Source organism: Eurosta solidaginis, chromosome 3, assembly GCF_040869045.1.
Source record: "Eurosta solidaginis isolate ZX-2024a chromosome 3, ASM4086904v1, whole genome shotgun sequence".
Classification (NCBI taxonomy): Eukaryota; Metazoa; Arthropoda; class Insecta; order Diptera; family Tephritidae; genus Eurosta; species Eurosta solidaginis.
This window is the reverse complement of record NC_090321.1, coordinates 276291802-276312423: the sequence shown is the minus strand read 5'-3', so window position 1 is coordinate 276312423 and position 20622 is coordinate 276291802.

Below are 20622 nucleotides of genomic sequence, written 5' to 3'. Positions count from 1 at the left end.
TAAATTTTTTGCAGCTACTGTTTAGCACAAACTTATTTGCACCATTTAACACATTCAACAAAGCCTGCCACTAATCGTTATTAACTGTTAATAATACGTATTTATTCATACTAGCTTAGCATAGTATTTGGCGCCAATTCCTCGCAGGTCTACTTTTTACCTCTTTTCTCTTCTTTAAAACTTGCATGTCATCCATTTCGATTTAAATGCAAATTCAAATATATGTCTGTGCGTTTGTATGTCATTTATATATCGGAGTAACTAGACTGGACGAGTGGTTGTCAGCGCTTATTTATACCTGTTCGCATGTCAAATTTCATTTCCTTGTGTATAATCTCATCATCAAAAATAATAGTAAAGAATGGTGAAAACTGTAGAAAAAAATATTAATGGTGATATGTTAAAACAAGTGAGAAAATCTAACATTAAACATTAAATATCCAGCTGTGCATTTGAAACGCTGTTGTTGCTTGCTTTTTGTGGCTAATAGTGTTATAAGTCTTTCATTAGCTTAGCGGTATTCGTTTTTGAGTTATGTGATTTTTTCCCATATTTCTAAATTTTCGATACCGAATAAGTTATCGTCCGATTTCTCTCATTTTTAACGTCAATCTATTCTTGGTTCAGAGAAGGCCTTATACGGGTATTTGGTGAAGATATCTCAATACTTGCTCCAGTTAACGTGTTAACGGACGGACAGACGGACGAACGGACATGGTCTAATCATTTTTTTTTTTTTGGTTACTGATCAACCATTCGTTATCCAATCAAAGTTATAATACCCTGTTTACAAGTACAGCTGGGTATAAAAATAACAAATAAATGGTTTTAACCTTTATTATACTTCATCTATTTAAGTTATTCTAGAAAAAATAAATATGAAGCCAGTCTCTATCGCTTGCCAAAAATAGGATGAGGTTTAATCTGGCGACAGCGGAACTCGATAACGTTCTCTGCTCTGATGCGTCGATAACTCAAAAGAGTAAATAAAATTACGATAAATACAAGGCACGATACATATACTTTCGAAGAGATTGTGGCTGAGCTTGTAGTGGGATTTGTGTTGTGTTCCTTTTAATTTTTCCTACAAGTTGGCGGAACGGGACCTATATGTTTTTCACTAACTCCGTACGGCATCTGCAAGGCAAGTAAGTTTTCACTAAGAAGCTTTAAATATCAGAAATACACTAGGAGTGTCTGCCGAATCTCTGGCGAGGGGCGACCCCGCTTGGAAAACACTTTTTCTAATTGAAAAATTTTTTCTAAATTTGTGATGTTGCTTTGCTCGGGACAGAATCTTCGGTGAAGTAAAAGCATACTACATGTGTAAGAATAATAATAATAAATCTGAACGTGCAACATTTTGAATAGGAAATTAAATAAAAAAATTGTCTTCAGGCATTCTGCGCAAGAGTCTTGTATAGTCCAATTTCACACAGTATTAAAAGATGCATGTACTTTAATCCTCTCTTTCAAAAAAAAAGAAACCAGTTGGCACATAAATCGTAACACACCACTTTAGCTATCAGCTACAATATTTTCGCATGGCATCACCTAAAACTAACTTTACAAATTGCGTAATCTGGCATAACACGTCAATGCAATGCGAACAAGCAATTTGGCAAAATCTGTGCCAGCCACTGGAGTAGGAGTTTATGGAGGCAAAATTGCAACGCCTTAAAAAAAATGTGTCGATCATGTTTTTGTTTAGATAAAACCATATGTATGTTAGTATATCGAAAACAAATATATAACAACGCAGACTCAAATATTTTTCTAAGCTCAGCTTTTCCAATTTTACAACCTGGCTGAATAACTGCAGCTATATAGTGTACACATAATTAAATTTGTATCAAACTCGTATCGTAAAAGCAGGAAACTGGTGTGGCTAGCCAGCAGCAATGAACGCTTCCTGGTGACTAAGTGGGCTGAAATAACACAAATATTAATAGCAAAAAAGTAAGCGCTTACTATCAAAAAAACTGGCACAGTGAACAAAGTCCGCATAAATTTTAAGCTGGATGGACAGGAGAGTAACAGGGCTGTCATGTATTGTGAAAATTGATAACCACCATATTCCTTTTTATGAAGATGTAAGTACTTGTTTATGAGATTATAAAGATGTGCGGTACCATCCATATATAAAATTGATTCTATTTTTAGATCTAAGCAACAACTTCAGACAATGAACTATACCCTTGCTCAGTCAGCAACATTTCCCATTTATTTGGATCATAATGAACTGGAACATATTGTAAATAATTTAGCAAATAAATTGAGAAGCCGTTATGCTGATTTAACATTCCTAGAGCTCTCTGTTCCAGCACTAAGTTTAAGAAATCGCACTATAGGGGTCACCCTGTCATTTCCCAATCTGAACGAGCTGATGGTGGTGCTCAACGACATTTTGCATATCCGTAAAAATGTTTGCGTGAAAACCAAATTCAGATGTAGCAGCATATAGGCAGCTTCTTTTCGTGCTGTCGAAGTTGGCTTAAAATTCGAAGAAGAGGTGATGTGTGTTTATTTTATTTCTTAGTTTTTTTTCTCCAGAGTTGGCGCATAGTAAAGATCTCGGTGATGAAATATTTACCAGATCAGAAGCCGCACTGTTAAAGTCGAATCAGTGAATGTATGCTTGGCAGGACCTTAAATACGATATTAAGAGGGCTGATTCTCGAATAGTTGGCGTAGTTTGCACGGTCCTCTTTCTTTTCAATCATCTTTTGCAAAGAAGCTGATGCTTGCACCTTAGTAACTCCTCGCTACAGTAATTGAAAAGCCCCGCAGGGGGACTTAAATTAAAGTATCAACGATCGCTGGATGGGGCTCTTCGTTCCTGGTCGGAACATCGCTGGCTCAAGTGATAAGAGCAGAGAAGTGTTCCCTCCAAAATCTAGGTACTATCCGGACATTGGTTACAACGTCTCTGTTTTCTTTATTACAAGAGTTTACCCCGACCTTAAAACCTTCCGTATGTCGCTGAATTTTTTGGTGGCGATGTTCGTCGTGGCCAGCAGCTCAAGCTCCTTGCAGTCATGCCTTTTTTGCCTTCACGTAAAGGCATCTCACTTCCTTTTTCAACTCGCGGTAGCGCTCATGAACAATGCTCTATAAAAGCGTGCAATTACTGGCGTATGCTGATGATAATGATATCATCGGTTTGCTCCAAACTGGAAAAAGATGCGTAAAAGATGGGTTTGATGGTAAATGAGGACAAAACGAAATACCTGCTAATATCAAGCAAAGAAGCAGTAAACGACTATTAACACTAACAAAAACATCAGCTTTGAAATCCAGCGAGGCAACACTCTTGCTAATAAATGTTACTCCAGGTCACTTATCATACACGTCCTGCTATATATTGGAGCAGTATGGGCTATGTGCGAGTCAGATGAGGAGACTCTGAGAGTGCTCGAGAGAAAAGTTCTTCGAAAGATTTACGGCCATCTACGCGTTAGCGACAGTGAGTACCGAAGAAGATTTAAGGATGAGCTGTACGAACTTTATGCAGACACAGACATATTTCAGATAATTGAAGCACACTGGCTACGCTGGCTAGGTCATGCTAAAAAAATTGATGCAAGGCCTTCCAATTTACGCCATGCTCCTACATGTATTACGCCGGGTTGGTATGTATGTATAAAATTCTAAAAACAAAATTCTGCTTTTTAAAATTCTGCTTTTTTAAAATTCTGCTTTCAAAATTCTGTATTACAAAATTCTGTATTACAAAATTCTGTAATAAAATATAATGTTAACAATGTTAAAGAGGTCATGTAAGCGTATTATACCCTTCTGCACTTTAAAAAGTAACCCTTAGCCGATGCAACACCGGCTACGCCATGCCATGATTCCGCAATTTTGACTTCCAGAATTAAACATGCAGAATTTTGAAAAAAACAGAATTTTAGAAAGCAGAATTTAAGAAAGCAGAATTTTAAAATGCAGAATTTTAAAAAAGCAGTATTTTGTTCAAGCAGAATTTTTTTGCAATTTACAGAATTTTTTCACCCAGAATTTTGTAATACAGAATAATGACAGGCTCCCATTACGCCGACTATGAACGGCATCTTCAAGGCAGATCAGTTTTACTTCTGTTTTGTCACGGGCTTGAGCCCAGGATCTTTGGTGTGATAGACGAAGCGCGCTACCACCACACCACGGCGGACGCCTAACAAGAATGAAATATGATGCTCCGGCTAAATATTTTTAAGAAAACCCGCCTATCGAACTAGCACTCCGCTGGAAGGACCAGGTAGAAAACGATTTAAATTCTCTTGTTGTGACCAATTGGCGCCAGTTAATTCAACGCAGAAACTATTAGCGCCCCTTGTTGGACGGCTATAACCGTTGGAACGGTTACCCGTCCACTAAAAAAGTTGGTAAGAGCTCTTTTCTGAGTTCTGCCAAAATAACATAGACTCAGCTGAATATTTGATACAACTTACTATAAATCCAATTACCGGAAGAAAATGAACACCATCCCGCCGTGTTGAAGAAAGCCAACTTGTATGAGCCATCAACTCTTTCAAGAAGTACAAGTTACTCAGGCCAGCTGGCTCCCGTTTTCGTCAACTGTTTAAGATTGGACCATATCTCCAAGTCATCGAATATGGTAAAAGTCACCTTCATCTCTCTTGGAAAGGAAAACTCTCACGTCTCTCTCAAAGATATACGCGCAATCTCCCCGAGTTAAAAACGCTGGAGCGAATGATTCACTCTCACGTGAGAAGCAGTAGGTTTCAGGGATATACGAGTCTACTGTAAGGTCGGGTCCAAACAAAAAGCTGTTCATTTGTCAATCTAGTAGAAGGGTAACTCAGAAGCAAAGATATTGTTCTGAGCGCATGACAACGAAGAATTTCTCGACAATCTACTATTACCGGGTCCTATAAGCACTATGAGTGGAATCGACCCTATATGATTCAGCAGCAGACTGCTTAGTCGGTGTATGGTAGGCATTTATTCTTCCCATTTTGGGACGTTGTTGTTAACAACAATATACCTAGGAGTAAAGATTACCAAGTAGTGGCTTATGCTGATTACCTGGCAATTTTTTCGGGGGTAACTTGGGTACCATGATGTCGACAACTCATTTTATTTACCAGGAGGTGTAAGATTTCTGAGCTCGCTCAAGTGAGGGAAAGTCAGTAGAAAGTTTAGTACTGGGGTCAAAAATATCAAATTTTGTCAACCCTATTCGAAAACTATTTTCTGATTTTGGGTACATAGATACAAGTACAACAATAACGGACAGAAACAAGTCGAATGAATGTGTCACAACGGGTTTCTCCTAAAGACATAATAGCGCAGGCTGTGTTTTAGTAGTTCAATCGATATTTTCAATTAAAAAAAAAAAGTTTAGTAAGCAACAAAATTTTTCTTTTAAATTGTAACGTAGCGGGTAAGACCGACGGGGTGGATGCCTTCGGGCTACTTTGGATCGACACCTTAATGACTAGATAACCCCTTGCCCTCAGCCCTGGCTTCGGCCTTAAGCCGGATGAATGAGGAGGATGGACCGCTGTGCTCTTCGGAATATACCCATTCTTGCTCACCCGGTCCGGCATACTCGCTCGCGCTGATACAGCGTAGCCTTCAGACCGACACATACGAAGTAGCGTGCAATTCCTGGAGGCGGCGGTGTCAAGCGACGAAGCCGGTACTTTTGGTAAGCTGGCCGTAGCGGATGCCCTAGGGCATATGTAACCACTCCCACTAGCTAGCTGGGAAGAAGGCTGTAAAAGTTGTCGCACGAGTCACCCTTTGCTTTGCCTGGACGACGGGGAGGGTACCTTTGGACTACTTTTCCCTCCCGTCGCTACGGTCAGGTGAGGATTGACCCGTCGTCCTAATTACCACAAGACCTTTTCTCCACGGATCTGGCTTCGGCCGTGAACCGATGCGTGCGCAAAACGATCGATTCACGGTCTCTCGGCTGGTGCAGTTCCGCCCTCTATAAGCACCTTCTATCTAGCGTGCAGATAGGGAGGCGGAGGTGTCCAGCTGTGCAGCCAGCACTAGCAGGGACGCCGCAGTCTTTTGTATGTCACCGACCGGTCCTATCCTGCCTATACCGCCGACTTTTACCCCTGAAGGAACAACCGGCCGCTGCAAAGGTAAATCCCGTCACCGATTTTCATCCCCTTCCTCCTACGCCCTCGGTCGTGATCCGCATCCCACTGCCGCCGCTGTCGCATGGTCGCCTACCTGGTGCTGCCACTGCTACCATACTGCCGCGCTTACCCCTCCGCTGCTACGACGACCGTTGGCAGCCGGCTACCCTACCGCCGCGCTGATCTCACCACTGCTACAACAACTGATAGGTGTCCGCTACCCTACCACCGTTCAGCCGCCTTTCCGATTACTCCAAATTCATTGGTAACAATTAAATAATTCTCACGGTCTCACGTGTCTTATTGCATAAATTCAGATCCATAATTACACTTGAAAGAAAATATGATAGCACTACTTACTCAATCAGTGCCTGTCATATGTTAAACCTTACTTCGCATTTATGTTGCATAAAGGCAACTTATATAGACATATTTATATAGTTTAAATGTCTTAATTCAGAAAGTCAATGCTTTCCCTCTTCACTTTCAGTCTACTCAAATGATTTCACCGTAGACTTTGGCACGCAGCCCTGCCTCAAGGTGACGTATGTAAACATAAGTAAATTAATAAATACATTTAACTTTTTATCAACATCTATTTAAGTCTTTGATTTTTCGATTTCTATTGAACTTTACATGTGCGTAAGTACTTGATGGCGAGCTGAGTTTGGTGCGCCATCGGTCTCAGTGGCACAATTTACGCATGCTAATGACGTTTTACGCATTTCCAGCACACTTTATGAAAAGAAAACTTTGCATGGTCATGCACATACAGTGTCGATTTATATTTTCTAGATAAATAGTAAATTAAAAAAGGGAAATTGTTAAAGCTTCAAATGTTAAATGCTATTAAAATATAATTAGAAAGAAATTAATTTCACTTTCTCAACATTATTACACGTACGCTTTAATGCTCTTTTGTGTGTTTACTTTATGAAATAATAAATTAACACTTACGCTTTCATGTAAGTACTTTTGTTTGTATGTACATGCATATCAACTTAATTGAAAATATAAAAACACTTCGTGCTTATCGTGCACTTCCTTCTTAGACCCGGTTTTTCAGTACAGGCTCAACTCAGTTTGGCAAGTAAACTACGCTTAAATTTATTATGCAGTTTTTTAGTCCACTTTAACTGAAGTCGATGCTTCACATAGCTCAAGAGTTGTTTAGAAACAGTGGCTTAACTTAAGAACTATAGTGTTTCGAGCAAAAAGGGGAACCTTTAATAAAGAAAAATTGCTGCTACTTAATTTGGAAAAAAGATACTTCCAAACTTGCACTGAAGTGTGGTTCTCTAACTTAAACGTTGGATTTTAATACCACGCTTCATTACTGCTAACAACCAGGTGTTTATTTCTGAATGTAACATACAAACCAAGAATATTTAAACAAGGGGTGCCACAGGGTGGTATCCTATCCCCAATTTCGTTTAACTTTTACACATCAAAGCTTCCTTCACCGCCAGAAGAAGTCACTATCGTTTCCTACGCTGATGACTGCACAATAATTGCCACAGACCCAGACCCACAGATCGATGAGCTTTATAACAAAATAAACGGCTATCTCCCTGATCTCTTCTGTCTCTTCACCTAGCGAAACCTGACATTGTCACCGATTAAATCATCGGCGACCTTATTTACATCATGGGCGCTCCAAATGTTGACCGACTGTCTTACACCCCAAAATCTTGGGTGAGGCTTTCGATCAGGATCTACATTTTGGAGAGCATGCAGCCACAATTGTACCGAAAATCCAGAGCTGTGATAAAATCCTTAAACCTCTTTCCAGCAGTACTTGGGGTAAAGATAAAGAAACGTTCATTACCACTTACAAAGCAATTGGCCAGCCGATTGCATGCTACGCGTCCCCAATATGGGTGCCAAGCCTAAAGGCTACTCACTGGAAGAAGTTACCGGCCTGCAAAATTACCGCCCTCAGAACCGCTACGGGCTGTGTTCTTATGTCCCCAGAACACCATCTTCATAATGAGGCGAGAATACTTCCCGTCAGGAAGAGAAATGAAATGCTAACCAAACAGTTTCTGTTGAATGCCCAGAAACCTGGGCATCCCAACAGATATCTGATTGATGAGGCTTTACCGCCAAGGGGCTTAACACAGCCGTATGAAGCGAAAAAACACAAGCAGGTCCTCAGTAAATCCACAAACAGGCATCGGACCTCTATGCCAGGGATTGCCCCGTGAATGCAGTACTTAAAGAACAATACCCAAAACTAGCGGAGGAGGAACGCACTCTCCCTAGGGAAACGCGCGTCACTCTAGCTCAACTTCGATCTGGATACTGTAACAAATTAAACTCTTCCCTATCCAGAATCAACCCCGAACTACAAAACGTATGTCCTGTTTGCAATGTGTCCCCACATGACCTAAATCATCTCTTCAACTATATTGTGGAACCAACGCCTCCAACACCCCTCTCATTATGGTCCACCCCTGTGGGAAGCAAGTTTCCTTGGACTTCTGTTAGGGGACGTTGATGACTATTTGTGATTGGTCGCACCTATTGGATTGGTGAATAGGTGAACAGGTGCTTATTTCTCATAATATAGGGATGTTGGCTTTGGTGTTACTACTTTGGAGAAGATTTTTTTCTATCTCCACCTACCTTAACTCGATATCCCAAGTAGAATATCAACTGGAGAAATGTTTTCGATATTAATTGGAGAACTTGACATCTCATAAGATCTCTCAAAGGTTGGAGAATAATTTCAGAATCACGTTGGAAATCAACTGGATAACTATAAATTTAACAAAATGATGTTTAAAATCCAACATCAACTTGAGAGCTATCAGGTCTAAGGATAATAAGAGCATGATGTTGGATATCAAACCCAGAACTAGACATATACTGCCCTAACGCTGGACAAATTTGTTTCCATATTTGAAGGGTAAGCAAAATCCAGCAGTTGCCGTATATACAAATTCTACATAATAACAAGTAAGGAAGGCTAAGTTCGGGTGTAACCGAACATAACATACTCAGTTGAGAGCTATGGAGACAAAATAAGGAAAATCAATCTAGGGTAACCCTGGAATGTGGTTGTATAACATGTGTATCAAATGAAAGGTATTAAAGAGTATTTTAAGAGAGAATAGGCCATAGTTCTATGGATGAACGCCATTTAGGGATATCGCCATAAAGGTAGACCAGGGCTGACTCTAGAATTTGTTTGTACGATATGGGTATCAAATGAAAGGTGTTACTGAGCATTTTAAGAGGGAGTGGGCCTTAGGTCTATCGGTGGACGCCTTTTCGAGATGTCCCCATTAAGGTGGACCAGGGGTGATTCTATAATGTGTTTGTACGATATGGGTATCAAATGAAAGCTGTTAATGAGTATTTTGAAAAGGAGTGATCCTTAGTTCCATAGGTGGACGCCGTTTCGAGATATCGCCATAAAGGTGGACCAGGGGTGTCTCTAGAATGTGTTTGTACGATATGGGAATCAAATGAAAGGTGTTACTGAGCATTTTAAGAGGGAATGGGCATTAGGTCTATAGGTGGACGCCTTTTCGAGATATCGCCATTAGGGTGGGCCAGGGGTGACTCTAGAATGTTTGTACGGTATGGGTATCAAACGAAAGGTGTTACTGAGCATTTTAAGAGGGAGTGGGCATGAGGTCTATAGGTGGACGCCTTTTCGAGATATCGTCATTAGGGTGGGCCAGGGGTGACTCTAGAATGTGTTTGTACGATATGTGCATCAAACGAAAGGTGTTACTGAGCATTTTAAGAGGGAGTGGGCATTAGGTCTATAGGTGGACGCCCTTTCGAGATATCGCCATTAGGGTGGGCCAGGGGTGACTCTAGAATGTTTGTACGATATGGGTATCAAACGAAAGGTGTTACTGAGCATTTTAAGAGGGAGTGGGCATTAGGTCTATAGGTGGACGCCTTTTCGAGATATCGCCATTAGGGTGGGCCAGGGGTGACTCTAGAATGTGTTTGTACGATATGGGTATCAAATGAAAGGTGGTAAGGAGTATTTTAAAAGGGAGTAATCCTTAGTTCTATAGGTGGACGCCTTTTCGAGATATCGCCATAAAGGTGGACCAAGGGTGACTCTAGAATGTTTGTACGATATGGGTATCAAACGAAAGGTGTTACTGAGCATTTTAAGAGGGAGTGGGCATTAGGTCTATAGGTGGACGCCTTTTCGAGATATCGCCATTAGGGTGGGCCAGGGTGACTCTAGAATGTGTTTGTACGATATGGGTATCAAATGAAAGGTGGTAATGAGTATTTTAAAAGGGAGTAATCCTTAGTTCTATAGGTGGACGCCTTTTCGAGATGTCGCCATAAAGCTGGACCAAGGGTGTCTCTAGAATGTTTGTACGGTATGGGTATCAAACGAAAGGTGTTACTGAGCATTTTAAGAGGGAGTGGGCATTAGGTCTATAGGTGGACGCCTTTTCGAGATATCGCCATTAGGGTGGGCCAGGGTGACTCTAGAATGTGTTTGTACGATATGGGTATCAAATGAAAGGTGGCAATGAGTATTTTAAAAGGGAGTAATCCTTAGTTCTATAGGTGGACGCCTTTTCGAGATATCGCCATTAGGGTGGGCCAGGTGTGACTCTAGAATGTTTGTACGATATGGGTATCAAACGAAAGGTGTTACTGAGCATTTTAAGAGGGAGTGGGCATTAGGTCTATAGGTGGACGCCTTTTCGATATATCGCCATTAGGGTGGGACAGGGGTGACTCTAGAATGTTTGTACGATATGGGTATCAAACGAAAGGTGTTACTGAGCATTTTAAGAGGGAGTGTACATTAGGTCTATAGGTGGACGCCTTTTCGAGATATCGCCATTAGGGTGGGCCAGGGGTGACTCTAGAATGTTTGTAGGATATGGGTATCAAACGAAAGGTGTTACTGAGCATTTTAAGAGGGAGTGGACATTAGGTCTATAGGTGGACGCCTTTTCGAGATATCGCCATTAGGGTGGGCCAGGGTGACTCTAGAATGTGTTTGTACGATATGGGTATCAAATGAAAGGTGGTAATGAGTATTTTAAAAGGGAGTAATCCTTAGTTCTATAGGTGGATGCCTTTTCGAAATATCGCCATTAGGGTGGGCCAGGTGTGACTATAGAATGTTTGTACGATATGGGTATCAAACGAAAGCTGTTACTGAGCATTTTAAGAGGGAGTGGGCATTAGGTGTATAGGTGGACGCCTTTTCGAGATATTGCCATTAGGGTGGGCCAGGGGTGACTCTAGAATGTTTGTACGATATGGGTATCAAACGAAAGGTGTTACTGAGCATTTTAAGAGGGAGTGGACACTAGGTCTATAGGTGGACGCCTTTTCGAGATATCGCCATTAGGGTGGGCCAGGGGTTACTCTAGAATGTTTGTACGATATGGGTATCAAACGAAAGGTGTTACTAGCATTTTAAGAGAGAGGGGGCATTAGTTCTATAGGTGGACGCCTTTTCGAGATATCGCCATTAGGGTGGGACAGGGGTGACTCTGGTATGTTTTTGTACGATATGGATATCAAATTAAAGGTATTAATGAGGGTTTTAAAAGCGAGTGGCCCTTAGATGTATATGTGAAGGCGTTCTCGTGATATCCACCAAAATGTGGACCAGGTGATCCAGAAAATCATCTGTCGGTTACTGCTAATTTATTTATATATGCAATACCACTAACATTATTCCTGCCAAGATTCCAAGGGCTGTTGATTTCGCCTTGTAGAACTTTTTCATTTTCTTCTACTTAATATGGTAGGTGTCACACCCATTTTACAAAGATTTTTCCAAAGTTATATTTTGCGTCAACAAACCAATCCAGTTACCATGTTTCATCCCTTTTTTCGTATTTGGTATAGAATTATGGCATTTTTTTCATTTTTCGTAATTTTCGATATCGATAAAGTGGGCGTGGTTATGGCCAGATTTCGCCCATTTTTTATACCAAGAAAAAGTGAGCTCAGGTAAGTACGTGGGCTAAGTTTAGTAAAGATATATCGGATTTTGCTCAAGTTATTGTGTTAATGGCCGAGCGGAAGGACAGACGGTGGACTGTGTATAAAAACTGGGCGTGGCTTCCACCGATTTCGCCCATTTTCACAGAGAACAGTTACCGTCATAGAATCTATGCTTCTACCAAATTTGAGAAGGATTGGTAAATTTTTGTTCGACTTATGGCAATAAAAGTATTCTAGACAAACTAAATGAAAATGGGCGGAGCCACACCCATTTTGAAATTTTCTTTTATTTTTGTATTTTGTTGCATCATATCATTACTGGAGTTGAATTTTGACTTAATTTACTTATATACAGTAAAGATATTAAATTTTTTGTTAAAATTTGAATTTAAAAAAATTTTTTTTTAAAAAGCGGGCGTGTTCTTAATCCAATTTTGCTAATTTTTATTTAGCACATATAGAGTAATAGTAGTAACGTTCCTGCCAAATTTCATCATGATATCTTCAACGACTGCCAAATTACAGCTTGCAAAACTTTTAAATTACCTTCTTGTAAAAGTGGGCGGGGCCACGCCCATTGTCCAAAATCTTACTAATTTTCTATTCTGCGTCATAACGTCAACCCATCTACCAAGTTTCGTCGCTTTATCTGTCTTTTGTAATGAGTTATCGCACTTTTTCGGTTTTTCGAAATTTTCGATATCGAAAAAGTGGGCGTGGTTATAGTCCGATATCGTTCATTTTAAATAGCGATCTGAGATGAGTGCTCAGGAACCTACATACCAAATTTCATCAAGATACCTCAAAATTTACTCAAGTTATCGTGTTAACGGACGGACGGACGGACGGACGGACGGACGGACGGACATGGCTCAATCAAATTTTTTTTCGATCCTGATTATTTTGATATATGGAAGTCTATATCTATCTCGATTCCTTTATATATGTACAACCAACCGTTTTCCAATCAAACTTAATATACTCTGTGAGCTCTGCTCAACTGAGCATAAAAAATGCCATAATTCTATACCAAATAAGAAAAAAGGGATGAAACATTGTAATTGGATTGGTTTATTGACGCTAAATCTTACATTAGAAAAAACTTTGTAAAATGGGTGTGACATCTTCAATATTAAGTAGAATAAAATAAAAAAAGTTCTGCAGGGCGAAATCAAAAGCCCTTGAAATCTTGGCAGGAATACTCTTCGTGATATTACGTATATAAATAAATTAGCGGTGCCCGACAGATCATGTTCTGGGTCACCCTGGTCCACATTTTGGTAGGTATGTCGAAAACGCCTTCACATATACAACTAAGGGCCACTCCCTTTTAAAACCCTCATTAATACATTTAATTTCATTCCCATATCGTAAAAATATATTCTAGAGTCACCCCTGATCCACCTTTATAGCGATATCCCGAAATGGCGTCCACCTATAGAACTATCGTCCACTCCCTTTTAAAATACTCTTTAATACCTTTCATTTCATACCCATATCGTACAAACATATTCTAGAGTCACCTCTGCTCCACCTTTATTGCGAAAATGCGTCCACCTATAGAACTAAGGCCCACTACGTTTTAAATAATCATTAACACCTTTCATTTGATACCCATGTAATACAAACACATTCCAAGGTTACCCTCGGTTCATTTTCCTACTTGGTGATTTTCCCTTATTTGGCTCCAAAGCTCTCAGCTGAGTATGTAATGTTAGGGTACACCCGAACTTAGCCTTCTTCACTTGCCGACAGTAACAACTTTCACTATACCTCATCTTGACATTCTTTATTAGCTTCTTCATTATCTCATACAAATATTGCATAAGACAAAGTTGACGAAAAATTTACTACCAACACCAGCAACAAATATGCATACACCAAAAACATACTTACACTTTCACCTACACATTTCAGTCATCGGAGTTGAGTAGAAAGTAAATACTGGAATGTGGTATTACGTGTCTCGTGTCCAAAGAATGCAACAGGTTACACGTAATGTTGGAAAAAAATTACTGAAAACCTTAATCGGAATTTAAAACGAAAATGAAATGAAAATATAGTGAAAAAAAAACTCACAAGCAAAATATTCAAAATATAAAATATAAAAGCAAGAGTGGCATGAAAAGATAAAAGAAAGTAAATCGGTTTATTGCGGTTGTCGCGGGAAAGAGGAAGAAATGACCAGAAGTGCAACAGCAAGTCTTGCGTAGATAAACTTGTAGTGCGCTACTAAAGTGAAGCTAATATAATTATCTAAAACTTTACTTTTATTATGCATGCAATTTACGCTTTTAAAGCCAACTCTGCGAAACTAAGTCAACGCTCTCTCAACGGCAACAATGAACGCAAACGATTTTTTTATTCATGCAAATAAAATACATAAACTTATTGTTTGAAAAAAATCTAAATAAAAAAAAACATTCGTGAGTTCGTTAAAAGGTGACGTTGCCGACTTACAACGTCGATATTGCTTGAATCGAGGAATGAATGACCTTCACTGTAATATTTATGTTTACCTGGCTGTTGGAGCGGGTGTTGGGTGTGTTGAGCTTTTTGTTTTATATTTGGTGTTTGCCACAAGTACCACAAAGCGAGCTGAAAACAGACACCCGCCACAAGGTGTTTTTTTATTGTTGTATATGAGCTTTTCATTTTATTCTCACAACACTTATGATTTTCACACAGCGATTTAGTCTTTAAGACAAATTCATGGGAAAAACATAGCTTACGTTTGAAAAAATATCTATTTTAGTACAGATAACTGCGGGAAATGTTACACTTTGTGACTTGTTGTTATGTTCGGCATTTTTTTTTCTATTTTTTTTTTCATTAACTCAACTTTGGGAATTTAAGCCACTTCAATTTGCATAAGAATAGAATTCAGTTCAAGTGAACTTCGTAAAATCTGTAAACACCTGTTCCTTCCATTCTTTTAATTGCCCAACTCTCACATAACTCATTAAGAAGTTAATGGTTTAATACGCACGTACAGTGGGACTATTTGATTATTCAATTTCTGTATGCAAATAGCTTTGCCAGTATTAATAATAACTAGTATCACTCGCGTTAGAAAATTCGACAGATCCAAATTCCCAGATAAGGAATATCAAAACAATCTTGTATTGAGATGTCTAATCATGGTATCTACAATTTTTTCTTTATTTGAGATGTGTCACATTCCTTTTCGTATAATTTCTACTCCTCTAATTACACGGTATTTTTCTGGAATATCTCCAAAACAAATTTCACTTTCTAGCAGAGTTCGTATTTGCACACTCATGTACAGCAAATTTGCACATTTTCCACTCAGGCACATGAGCTGTGTACAATCAGAATAAACTTTTAGCACCCAGCTCATATGTGTGCTGACTCGAATAAAGCAAATTCACATGTGTTTACTTTACATATAAAACATTTATGCGCATACACTTGTGCTGTGTACAAAAAAAATATGAGTCGTGTTAGCAATTTTCTTTAAAACTCATGCACACACAATTTTTCCTGTCATTTTGAATTTAAAAAAATACCAAATGTTCTTTCATTATTCGTTAAAAAAAAAAAACCATCGGCTAAATCCCATCAATTATACATACAAACATATGTATGAATTTTTGTAATTTTTTGGATGTAAGACTCCCGATAAAAGAAGAGGAAAAGCTTGTATCTTAAAGTGGGTCGCTAAATCAAATAAATATAATCAGGACTTCCATCATGCGCTCAGCTTCATCTCCACATTGAAACATTTACAGTGGTAGAATTATCGTTCGATGTCTCCATGGCTATTAGGGTTAAATGGCCGTTACTTTGACTGAACAAAAATTCCATAATTTATTATTTCTCAAACAACCTTATTTACCATTTTTGCCAGGAATGCCCTTCTAAAGGTAATTTTGTTTATAAAAAAGAAAAACTCTTGCCTCCTTCTGATGATTTCGGCTGAACCGTAAGCAAGTTGACACTATTTATCTTCGACGCAATCCTGAGGGGATAGAATTTAAAGGTTATGCAACTAATCCTTTTAAGGGATTCATAAAATACGTCCAGGCCACGTTTTCATAATCCTTAAAGGTTCCGAGGATGTTAATTTTTCTAAACCCAGGTCCCGTTAATTTTTGTGTTCGCCCACGTGCTGAATTTAACAGCACTTTTTTTAATAGTCTCCACACACGTGAGCACACTCATGCGTATGTGTCTTATTTCATGCGGCATACACTTGAGCTGTGTGCAATTTTTTTTTTATACTCAGCGTGCTTTGCACACAGAGTGTATTAACTTTGATTGGATAACGGTTGGTTGTACAGGTATAAAGGAATCGAGGTAGACATAGACTTCCATATATCAAAATCATCAATATCGAAAAAAAATTTAATTGAGCCATGTCCGTCCGTCCGTCCATCTGTCCGTAAACACGATGACTTGAGTAAATATTGAGATATCTTCACCAAATTTGGTACACGCGCTTATCTGGACCCAGTATAGATTGGTATTGAAAATGAGCGAAATCGGGTGATACCCACGCCCACTTTTTATATATATAACATTTTGGAAAACACAAAAAACCTGATTATTTAATAAATAATACACCTAGAACGTTGAAATTTGACTAGTGGACTGATATTGAGACTCTTGATAAAAATTTGAAAAAACAAGTAAGGAAGGCGTAACCGAACATTACATACTCAACTGAGAGCTATGGAGACAAAATAAGGAAAATCACCATGTAGGAAAATGAACCTAGGGTAACCCTGGAATGTGTTGTTTGTACGATATGGGTATCAAATGAAATGTGTTAATGAGTATTTTAAAAGGGAGTAGGCCATAGTTCTATAGGTGGACACCTTTTCGAGATATCGTCATAAAGGTGGACCAGGGGTGACTCTAGAATTTGTTTGTACATTATGAGTATCAAACGAAAGGTGATAATGAGTATTTTAAAAGGGAGTGGGCCTTAGCTCTATAGGTGGGCGCCTTTTCGGCATATCGTTATAAAGGTGGACCAGGGGTGACTCTAGAATTTGTTTGTACGATATGGGTATCAAATGAAAGGTGTTAATGAGTGTTTTAAAAGGGAGTGGGCCTTAGTTCTATGGGTGGACGCCTTTTCGATATATCGCTATAAAGCTGGACCGGGGGTGACTCTAGAATGCGTTTGTACATTATGAGTATCAAACGAAAGGTGATAATGAGTATTTTAAAAGGGAGTGGGCCTTAGTTCTATAGGTGTACGCCTTTTCGATATATCGCCATAAAGGTGGACTAGGGGTGACTCTGTAATGTTTTGTACAATATGGGTGTCAATTTAAAGGTATTAATAAGAATTTTAAAAGGGTGTTGTGATAGTTGTATATGTGAAGGCGTTTTCGACATTTCGACCAAAATGTGGACCAGGGTGACCCAGAACATCATTTGTCGAGAGTAAAGAGTGCTCAGATAATTATGTGAACTGAGTTTAGTAAAGATATATCGATTTTTGCTCAAGTTATCGTGTTAAGGGCCGAGCGGAAGGACAAACGGTCGACTGTGTATAAAAACTGGACGTGGCTTCAACCGATTTCGCCCTTTTTCACAGAAAACAGTTATTTCATCATGATATCTTCAACGACTGCCAAATTACAGCTTGCAAAACTTCTAAATTACCTTCTTTTAAAAGTGGGCGATGCCACGCCCGTTGTCCAAAATTTTACTAGTTTTCTATTCTGCGTCATAAGTTCAACTCACCTACCAAGTTGCATCGCTTTATCCGTCTTTGGTAATGAATTATCACACTTTTTCGATTTTTCGAAATTTTCGATATCGAAAAAGTGGGCGTGGTTATAGTCCGATATCGTTCATTTTAAATAGCGATCTGAGATGAGTGCCCAGGAATCTACATACCAAATTTCGTTAAGATACCTCAAAATTTACTCAAGTTATCGTGTTAACGGACGGATGGGCGGACAGACGGACATGGCTCAATCAAATTTTTTTTCGATACTGATGATTTTGATATATGGAAGTCTATATCTATCTCGATTCCTTTATACCTGTACAAGCAACCGTCATCCTATCAAAGTTAATATACTATGTGAGCTCTGCTCAACTGAGTGTAATAATTTTTGTTGTTATATCGGCCTACTGATTTGTAAGATCGCGGGTTTCAATCGAGCTCAAGGCCCAACAATAATTATTTTATCATTATTATTGTTATGATAAATTTTTCCTAAAAATGTTTCTTTCTTCTTTTCTATTTTAATAATTTTTTCAATTAAGAAAAAATTTGTCATAAAAATAATAATGATAAAATAATTATTGTTATGCCTTGAGCTCGATTCAAACCCGCGGTAATTTGAAAAAAAAATTTTAAAATGCGCGTGGCACCGCCCACTTGTGATAAAATGATTCTGCCAATATTATTATTCATATATCTTCTTGATATAAATCAAAAATCGTTAAACCTATCGTAACAAAATTCGGCAGAGGTTGCATTTACTATAAGGAAGGCTTTGAAGAAAAAAAAAATGAAATCGGTTAAGGACCACGCCCACTTTTATAAAAACGATTTTTAAAAGGGTGGTGGACGAATAAAATAAGCTATATCTTTCCAAAAAAAAGAGCTTTATATCAATGGTATTTCATTTCCCAAGTGAATGTATAACAATAAATAGAAAAAACTTCAAATTTTAAAAAATGGGCGTGGCAATTTTCTACGTTTCGGGAGCCATAACTCGAAGAAAAATTAACGGATGGTAATAAAATTGGGTACACAAATTTTCCTTATAGCAGGAAATATTTCTAGAAAAAACGAACGAGATCGGTTAAAGACCACGCCCACCTTTATATAAAAGATTTTTAAAAGGGTGGTGGACGAATAAAATAAGCTATATCTTTCCAAAAAAAAAAGAGCTTTATATCAATGGTATTTCATTTCCCAAGTGAATGTATAACAATAAATAGAAAAACTTCAAATTTTAAAAAATGGGCGTGGCAATTTTCCACGTTTCGGGAGCCATAACTCGAAGAAAAATTAACGGATGGTAATAAAATTGGGTACACAAATTTTCCTTATAGCAGGAAATATTTCTAGAAAAAACGAACGAGATCGGTTAAAGACCACGCCCACCTTTATATAAAAGATTTTTAAAAGGGTCGTGGACGAATAAAATAAGCTATATCTTTCCAAAAAAAAGAGCTTTATATCAATGGTATTTCATTTCCCAAGTGAATGTATAACAATAAATAGAAAAAACTTCAAATTTAAAAAAATGGGCGTGGCAATTTTCTACGTTTCGGGAGCCATAACTCGAAGAAAAATTAACGAATGGTAATAAAATTGGGTACACATATTTTCCCTATAGCAGGAAATATTTCTAGAAAAAACGAACGAGATCGGTTAAATACCACGCCCACCTTTATATAAAAGATTTTTAAAAGGGTCGTGGACGAATAAAATAAGCTATATCTTAGCGAAGAAGAGCTTTGTATCAATAGAATTTTACTTTTTAAATATAATTATAGCACTAAGTTGGAAAACATTAAAATTTTTGAAAATAAGTGTGGAAGCGCCCTTTTATGACTAAGCAGTTTTCTATAGTTCGAGAGCCATAACTCGAAGAAAACTTAACGGATCGTAATAAAATTGGGTACACAAATTTTCCCTATAGCAGGAAATATTTCTAGAAAAAACGAACGAGATCGGTTAAATACCACGCCCACCTTTATATAAAAGATTTTTAAAAGGGTCGTGGACGAATAAAATAAGCTATATCTTAGCGAAGAAGAGCTTTGTATCAATAGAATTTTACTTTTTAAATATAATTATAGCACTAAGTTGGAAAACATTAAAATTTTTGAAAATAAGTGTGGAAGCGCCCTTTTATGACTAAGCAGTTTTCTATAGTTCGAGAGCCATAACTCGAAGAAAACTTAACGGATCGTAATAAAATTGGGTACACAAATTTTCCTTATAGTAGAAAATATTTCTAGTAAAAATGAACGGGATCGGTTAAAGACCACGGAAACTTAGATATAAAACAAATTTAAAAGGGTCGTAGACTACAATAATAAGCTACAACTTAGCAAAAAATATTTTTGAATCAATGATATTTCACTTATCAAGTTTTATTGTAAGAGGAAATGGGGAGACATTTTTTTTAAATGGGCGGTGCCACGTGTTATGTAGAAAAGTAATTTATCTGAAATGAAATGTACAATTGAAGCTCACGCTGAGTGTATAATGTTCGGTTACACCCGAACTTAGACACCTTTACTTGTTTTTTTCAGTATTTCACAGCTCATGTGTATGGGCATTGAATGTGCAAAAAAGTGGTACTTAGCATGTTTACACTCAAAGCCGACGACATGATAATAGAACTCCCGAGTGCTGCCGGCAAGCGGCTTGGGTATTTTGTTGCGTTTTTGTAATTTAGAAACATGGTGAGACTCTTTCGGACTTCTACATAAGATATTCGAATGTCTGACAGTCGGTAGGCAACGTCCAATACCTGTTCATTTATTTTCGTAAACATAGTGACCATGGACTTGGCGTTGACAATTTCAGCTTTCG